The sequence below is a fragment of the Amblyomma mixtum genome, chromosome 3 (genome assembly GCF_055824585.1).
Source record: "Amblyomma mixtum isolate Tamu chromosome 3, ASM5582458v1, whole genome shotgun sequence".
Taxonomy (NCBI): domain Eukaryota; kingdom Metazoa; phylum Arthropoda; class Arachnida; order Ixodida; family Ixodidae; genus Amblyomma; species Amblyomma mixtum.
The window spans coordinates 396,412,071-396,420,609 of record NC_143014.1 but is presented as its reverse complement, the minus strand read 5'-3'; the positions used below and the strand labels follow the sequence as shown (position 1 = coordinate 396,420,609).

The 8,539-nt window shown below is 49.8% G+C and overlaps 1 pseudogene; it reads right to left on the bottom strand.

Moving 5' to 3' along the window:
* Positions 1-7,980, bottom strand: LOC149357274 (uncharacterized; annotated as a pseudogene).
* Positions 7,981-8,539: the final 559 nt, after the last annotated feature.

The window sequence follows — 8,539 nt, the reverse complement described above, 5'->3', positions numbered from 1 at the left end:
TGATACAGCATAAAGGCATGTGACTACTTCAGTTCAATGATTGTTGCATGGCTGCATCCTGCCTATGACAGGCGTGTTTACATATATAAAAATTCAGACTGCACTAGTGTTCCGAGTGACGGCAGCGCACATCAGCGTGCAAAACACAACATGTTGCTACGACATGTTAAGACCAATAGAAAAAAACAACAAATTGTTATGCCTATAAATCGAAATGAGAGCATCACAGCTGCAGGTGCACGCATGAAATGTACGCGTGACGGAAGAAAACGGCAGGGAAAATTACCTGCGAACAACATAGTTGCATGCAGAACAGCTTTTACACCAGGCACACGGCAGGAAAAAAAAGAAATACGAATACACAGCGCAGTTTGAGCACCTGGCAGAACGCAACTAAACCAAAGGGAATTGAGACCAGTTTCTGCACCTGCTAAAAGCTTGGAAGGAAAAAATGAGAATACACGTGCAGTTTCTGCGCCTGGCGCTAGTGGGAAACAAAAAGAATTAAACGCACACAGTGTGTGCATGTCAGAAGGTTAACAATAAAAAAGATGAACAAAAAAATTACACGGATGCGTCCGGCGACTGTGTGCGGTTGCGGATTAGCACGGTGAGTAGCCCGACACACTGAGCAAGCAGGTGCTGTCGGGCCGACTCCTCTCCACGTGACTCCGCAACAGCAGCTGCCATTTGCTGTGTGGCCGTTGCTGACAGCTGCAGTGCGCCTGCCGCCTGCCGCATCGCAGCTGCCACCAAGGGCGTCCGCAGAATTTTTTGCAGGGGGGGGGGGCCCATTGGTTGTTGGCGCCGGAGGGGGGGGGGGGTATGTTCGTAGCAAAAAGGCACTATTTGCGGAGTAAATTTATTTATTTATATACAAATAAAATAAATAAGTAAAATACACACATGAAAGAAAAATTACAAACAGCAAATTAAAGCGAGGCTAGGAGAGTTACATTGGAGTTTATCAACGAAGAAACAATTAAAATTAATAAAAATGCAAAAAGATACTATCACTTCGTGGAGAAGAGTGCTCAGTCTTGCTGCATACGGGTTCTCGACACACCCGGATTGATGACCAGCACACAGCACAATATGTTCACAAACACGCAACGACAGTCACTCAGTCAGTCTTCCTTGAACAGAAACTGTAGACGCCTCGGATTTTTCTGGGCGAATTGCGTGATGACACTGGTGATAAATTCATTTCTGTGCTTCATTACACGCTCTCGGTGCACACTCATCATACAAAGGCCGTCCAGTCTGTCGTTTGTCATCGTTGAGCGTAGCCACGTTTTCACTCTCCTCATTGTACTGAAGGAGCGTTCGACCATACAGGTAGTAACTGGCAAAGCCAGAGCCACCTCAATGGCTTTTGCAACACCAGGGAAGAATGTCTTGGCCTGATGTAGAAGCTCGCAGTAAGTTATTTCTGATGGGTCCCCAGTTTTGTTGCACCACATCTCGTACCAAGAGATGGCCTCTTCCTTGAAGTTGTCGATGCCGTAAAAGCACTGGAGTTCTTCGGCGAGAACAGCGAACTCAACACGGCTCAAGTGCTTCATTTTTGATGGATGCAGCTGGAGAAGTTTGAAGCTCCTCTCATTGCTTTCAGAAAAGCGCCGAGCTAAAGAAGCAGTGAGGGAGTCCAAGTACGGCACATATATTGCCACACGGTAGTATTCCTCTGGCGACTGAATCCCGTAGTTGTCTCGGTGGGCCTGACGAGAGACTTGTCTTGGTACAGATATCACCACATTTAAGTGATTGGCTGCCTCCCTTGCTGCATTCATGATGTTAGAGAACTCCTCTACAGCGTTTGTCCGGTGGCCGCGAAAAATACGTTGTAGCTCAGTGATGTGGCCATGCACAGAATGGAAGTCCATGGATACACCTTGCAGAATGTTCGTAGCTGGTTCGAGCCGAGCGCTGTACTTCGCTACAATATGCAAGCAGACGATGAAAGATGAGCTTGTTGTTGCGCAGTAGAGGATGTGAGCTCGTTGTCTAGTTGCAGCGTTCGAGCATGATTCCGTGGACGCGAGCTGCTCGAGTGCTTCGACTATGGCCACGTAATGCTGAGAGAAGATCCTAATAGACTTGTACTTTGCAGACCATCTTGTCTCACACAGCATCGGAATGTTGGGCACCAATTTTCTCCGGAGCACGCTCTCGCGGAAGAAGTTTATGGTTTGTTTGATTATCCCAATTGTGTTTCGAATTTCAGAGACGTCGTTCAAATCGTTGATGACGAGATTTAGTTTGTGACTTGCACAGTGGAAAAATAGTGCCTTCGGGAACTGTTTTTGTATAATTTTGTTCACTCCAGATTCTTTTCCAGCCATTGTAGAGCATCCATCGTACCCCTGTCCAACGAGGTTCGAAAGAATCAGTCCGACATTCGTCAAAAGCTTCAAGATTGCCGCGGCGATGCAAGCGGAGTTTAATTGCTCCAGCTCTACAAATCCCAAAAACTGCTCTCGAACGCACACTTCGACTTCCGCCTTGTCAATAAAGCGAACGCCTATAGACATCTGCTCTTTTCCTGAAATATCTGCAGTTTCGTCAGCAAGAACGGAAAAAGCAAACGCTTTGTTAGTTTCGGTAACTATCTGCTCTCTCAGGATGTCGCCACAGATTGTGATGATCTCGTTCTGGACGCGGACAGAAGTGTACTTGGCATTGCCAGCAGAAGAAGCGAAGTGCTCCTGAAGTAGAGTATCTCCAGCTTCTACACGAAAGTCAAGCAGATCATTGAAGACTCCACTATCGGACTGCTTGCCGCGAATCGGCAAGTCATGCGTCGCGCAAAAGACAATGGTGGAAACTATTGGAAATAGTTTCTCACGGTTCCTTTCAACTTGCGCGTGCAGTGCTCTGTTCAGCTGCTGTACAACGGGTAGCTGCTTGCCTTTCATCACATCCATAAAGTTCTGTGAGGCCGTCATTGCCTCCTGGTGCCATTGGGATTTTACGTGATCCCTGCACGCCTCGTGCATTTTTCTGTAGTTACTGAAAGCGCGCACGATAAAACTACCTTGAGTACCCCGGTGAACACGCGGAGGAAAAATGACGCAAAAACGACAAAAGGCGCCTTTCGCTGTCGCTGAGTACGCAAGCCAGGGGGCGTAATCTCCCAGCCACTGATGTCGAAAAGGCCTCTTTCCAGGTGTTACATCCTTCTTAAAATCATATGTGACATTTGGCGACCATGGCTTAGTAAGAAGACGTAACTTCAAAAAGTCCGGTATGCCAGTGAGTTTAGCTTTGCCTAGAAACTCTCCTAAGTCATATTCTTGAGGCAAGTTATTTGTTTTCTTGATGTTGTCTCCGGACTTCGATCCCAAGCAAGGAGAAAGGGAATCGTTTCGGCTTACTGCGTGACCGGAGCTCGCTGGTGGAGTTCCTTCCATGGAGACAACGACGCCGGCTACTGTCCGGTGATGAAAGGTTGCATCGCTCTGGTCAAATCCGGACTTGAATCCCAAGAAAGGAGAAATGGAATCATCTCGGCCTGCTGCATCACCTGAACTCACTGTTGACAGAGTCCCTTCCATGGAGTCGACGACATCAGCTACTGTCCGGTGATAAAAGCTTGCATCACTCTGTTCAAATGCTACACCGTTGTCACATGTCACACCAGAATCTGCAGGGGCGCATTTGGATAATGCTTCGTCAGACAACCGCTGACGCTTGAAGAAGCGTTGAATATCCATCATTCGGGACCGCGCGAGACAAAGCTGGCTATGGAGTTCCTCGGGGTTGGTAGTGTTAAAAATATATACACATTGATTGGAAAAACGGTTGAATGCGTACGTTGAAAACAAAAAATGACTATGTATGCAGCGAAAACTTATTTACAAGATAAATGCACGCTCGCAGCTTCATACACCTCGCTCCATCTTGCTCGCGCAACCGCACAGTCGAGTATTTGCACACACACTACTCGCCGCTCGTCGTTTTCTCGTCCGCTGTCTTGGTTGTTCTCAGCTTCGTTGACAACCGGCCACTAAAAACACCGAAGCACAAACAAAGAGGCGCGCACACGCAAGGAACGCCGCGCGACTTCCGAGGGGAAGGGACACTCGCCACTCCGGTCGGAAAATTTGTTTTGTGTGTTTTTATGAGGTTCAGAGCCCCAAAACGACTCAGGCTATGAGGGACGGACGGTCTCTTTACCATGCACTGACATCGCACAGTACATGGGCGCTGTTGGGATTTGAGGCCCAGCCAGAGGTGACAGGCGAGCCAGGCAGGCGCCATCGGGCTGCCTTGACCAAAGGCGCTGGTTTCCGGAGAAGACGCAAGGAACGCTGGTGTGGGGGCGCCTCTGGAGACTGCGTCGCCGTGAACAAAAGCAGCTAATCCCCTTTGCCGAAAATTCTGAAAGCGGCGCTTGTACCGAACTGCGCTCTCCCGTGGATCGGAGGAGACAGCGAGCGGCGGCGGCGCCAACTCATCGCCCGCTTGCCCCTGAGTAGTCCGACAAAGCGGGGATGGACACGGCTGATTTGTCCCTCCCTCCTGAAGAATTCATCGGTGGCCGGGGTGTGCACTGTCTGCCTCCGTGTCGCTATCTCTCTAGAGATCAAAGAAACAGGCACACATCTCAAGACGGCTCGAAACACATGCTCGCCGGTGCCGCTGTATGTCTGCAACGACGCGTCCCCGGACGCGGCACTTTGCAGATGTGACCCAAAGCGTGGAAGCAGGGCCGCTTTTACTCTTTTGGCTGAGCGCACCGCCGCCCCTGACGTGCGGCCATCACTCACGGTTCGAGTGAGTGATTTTCCAGGGGGGTGCAGCCGCCCCCCCTTGCCCCCCCCTCCGGACGCCCATGGCTGCCACATCTGCCATGGCGGCAGTTTGCGCAGCGGTTGCTGCAGTCGCTGCTGTCTGCACCTGCAAAGGAAAGGAGCTTGAACTGCACTACCCCGAGTGACTGAAGAGGGCTGGTTTCACTTCCACGGTAAACATGGTGCGGCCAAGCCCCACACGCGTGCGTTCCATATGGCAGCGACAGAACGCCAGGCTCTGGAAATCGTGTCAAGGGTACGCACTGTGCGAAATAACGACGCGAAACGTAAAAAAAATTGACAGATGCTTAAGCTTCACCTTTGAGTGGAATGCGGCAGCGTGTTGCAGCGCTGCAAGGGAGCCAAGGCATGGCCGTGAGCACAACAATCAGGCATTATCAAAATTGAATACCCATGCATTATGTTATATTTCTGTGTAAAAATGCGAACATTTTGTCTGCACATACCTGATTGTTGCTCTCAATGAGCCTTTCCATGGTGTCGAGCAGCCGCTGTTGGAACTCGGCGTCCTGGCGGTTTCGCGCCTCCGCCAGGTCAGCGCTGTGCCGAGTTTCCAGCAGCAGCTGCTCCACGGCATCTTCCTCCGCCCGCCTACTGTTGCGAGGCGGGCGCCTTCTCACGGAGCTTGGCCCCAGCTGTGGCTGCTGGGGGGCTGTCAGAGGGGAACATGCACATATTACTCACTGCGGTACACTGTTGAATAAGCAAACTGATCTGTACCATGTTTGAGAGAACTGTGGACATGAATACACACGAACAGGCCCATACACATGCATACGCTGTCAGTGATGTAACGAACGTGCCATTGTAGCTGTGCGCATTGATTACACCAATGGGTGCCATCACAGTCCCCACTGCAAGAGGACAAAACTTGCACAAGCTCCAGTGCCTGATGTACAGGAGAGTTTTGCGACCACTGTTGGATGATTTTGATTATACATATTGCTCTGCAAATCATACTGAGGCCGAGCAGCTTCCAACTCGGCTGCTAAAGAGGCTACATATTTGCAGGCTGACTCACCGGCTTCTTCGCTCAGCTCCTCAGCAAGGAGGTCCCCCAGCAGCACACTATCAATGCTGCTCATGCTGTCGTCTGCATAAAAGCATTACAGCACAACTTATCAGTGGACAGTTGCACCGAAGTGTGCAGTGCACCATAGTAAAATGAACACCTACTTGATCTGCGGCACTACGAGAACTAGCAAATCCCTAGGAGCAGAACAAAAACATCACTATCAAATGTGGAAACTGCATATGCAACCTCCAATTTCTGCATTCAGACTACTCAAATCCTTCTCATAGGATTTAACTTCTTCTACCTCAGGCTCATCTGTTCCATGATATTCAAATCCACACAAGACGCTAACAATACACACAACTTACTAGCCATACAGGTGATTGATGAAATGGTTCACCTACCCGCTGACAATGGAGACAGCGGCGGTGGTGGTGCTGCTGGTGTTGCAGGGGATGGTAGCAGCAGAGGTGGTGGTGCTGCGGAGGGTGGCGCCGGTGGTGCTGCTGCTGCTGCCGCTGCTTCCGCTGGTGGCGGTGGTGATGGTGGTGGTGGTGCTGCTGCTGCTGGGGGTCGCGGCGGCGGTGGAGCTGATGCTGCTGCTGCAGGAGGCTGGGCCTGCGAGAAGGCAAACCGCCGCACGTTTACACATGCATATCCCGAAGTTCATCTTGATGGTACATTGTTCGCAGCACATGACTTTGTGAAACAGTAAAGAATCCCTCATTACCACCAAGCAGGAAACTGTGAAAACGTCTATAACCTCACTACGAGTCTTTTACAACATTGCAAACGCACCTGTCGCCTGGCAATGGGGAAATAAGCTTCCCAGACAACACCAAACGTCCTGAGGACGTCCTCAAATGGTCAAAACGTCCTCATCCCGAACAGGACATTCTGAGTACTTTTTGAGGGCATCACGGCAAAATGTCCTCATCAGGATGTCCTCAGTTTGTACTTCGCGGAACGACTCAAGGACGAAAATTTCTAAAATGTCCTACAAACGTCCTATCTCAGGACAACATTGTGGCATTGAACTGAGATGAAACCAGCTTTATCTCTCGCACTCGGCTTTCATTTCGTAAAAACTTCAGGTTTATAAAAAGATACTTGTGTACAACAGAGATGTAATGTAGGAAACCATTCTGGCTGAAAATATTGTGTGCCTTCAGGAGATATCTTAAGTTATTTTGGTTTGCAAACCTGGTCACATGTACTGCAATGCTTCTGATGGGGTTGGAGTGTGCAAATTTTTGGGAAATTTGTTGGATTGGCTATTCCGCTGAGGCGACAGAGTTCAACTCCTGTGAGAGTTATATAGTCATTGCTGTAGGAAAATATTGCATGTAGAATAACCTGTAACTGCCAACAAATATGGTGAATAAACCAGTTACTTGTTGAGTATGCGAAACTTTTGCAAAATTTGTTTGCCAAAATACTAGACAAAAGAAGCACGAAGAAAGCAGTTTCACAACCCCTGTGCACACTGCCTACAATAATTAAGAAAACAATGACTCACATTCCCTGGGCTACATCATCGTCTGACGTCCTGAAAACAGACTGAGAAAGTCCTCCAGAGGAAATCTGAGGATGTCCTGAGGACATACTGAGGCCGGACAACAGGACTAAATGAGGACCTTTTGAGGATTAGAAGAGGACGTCCTCAGGACAACACAATGTCCTCAAAAATTAATCCTCAGGACGTCCTGAGGATGTACTTGTGTTGTCTGGGTTTCCCCACGCCCTTGGCACTGGCCCACCCCAAGATCTGTATAATGCGGCCCCCAGAGCCAGGCAGCTTGCCACCTCCGGTGCCCCTGCGACAGAATGCGAAGACACGTTACTGCGGCATTCCATAGACCAACACTGTTGACAGGCTCACCCTTGGCCGGCCCGCAGACTTGCCAGCTCCGCCCTTGTGTGGCAGCACATTTACCGCCAAGACTGCCGCCAATGCTCGCCAGTCTTGACAGCCGGTCCCAATCGGTTGAGGCTATCCGCAAGCTCGTCCCAGAGAGCGCGCTTGCGGGCCGCGGTGATGGAATTTGAGAGCTCCGTCGAGGCCCGCGCCAAGAAGGTGTGCTGCTCCAAAAAATCGAGCAGCATCTCTTCTTGGGCAGCGGACATGCGGGGTCTCTTAGGCGCCATCGCAGACTAGATTTCAGAGATATCAAACAACTTCCGCAGGGAATAGCGGGGAGTTCTTTCTGTAAACAGGCAATAGTGCGGACTACACAGCTTGGTGTCGGGGTAGTCGCTTTACGAGAGGGAGCGTATGCGTGCTGTATTCCGAACATTATTTTTCGCGACTATCGCTTTAATGCGAGCATTTAGGCTTCCGTCCGGAAACAAACAGGGTCGGGAAATGTACTTTCTGCTGTCCGCCTAACCGTTTTTCTCTTCTTTGTTTGTTCCCGCGGTCGTTTTCGTTACATCTCTTTGCCGCAGCTATACATATAAACAAAACACGCATATGCGAGCGTACATCATTTATTTTTCCCCACAAATCGCACTTCATGGTCGTCTTCTATTTCCTATGGGAATACAGACAGAGAACCAAACATTAGATACTGCAACACTCCACCCTTTGACACTTTTGCCATCGATCGTACGCGCCTACCAACACAGGCTTACCTCAAGCAGTTTTCGCCGATTTCGTGCCAACCGCTCCTCGCAAGTTTGCTCAGCAGACACGTAGCCTTCACTG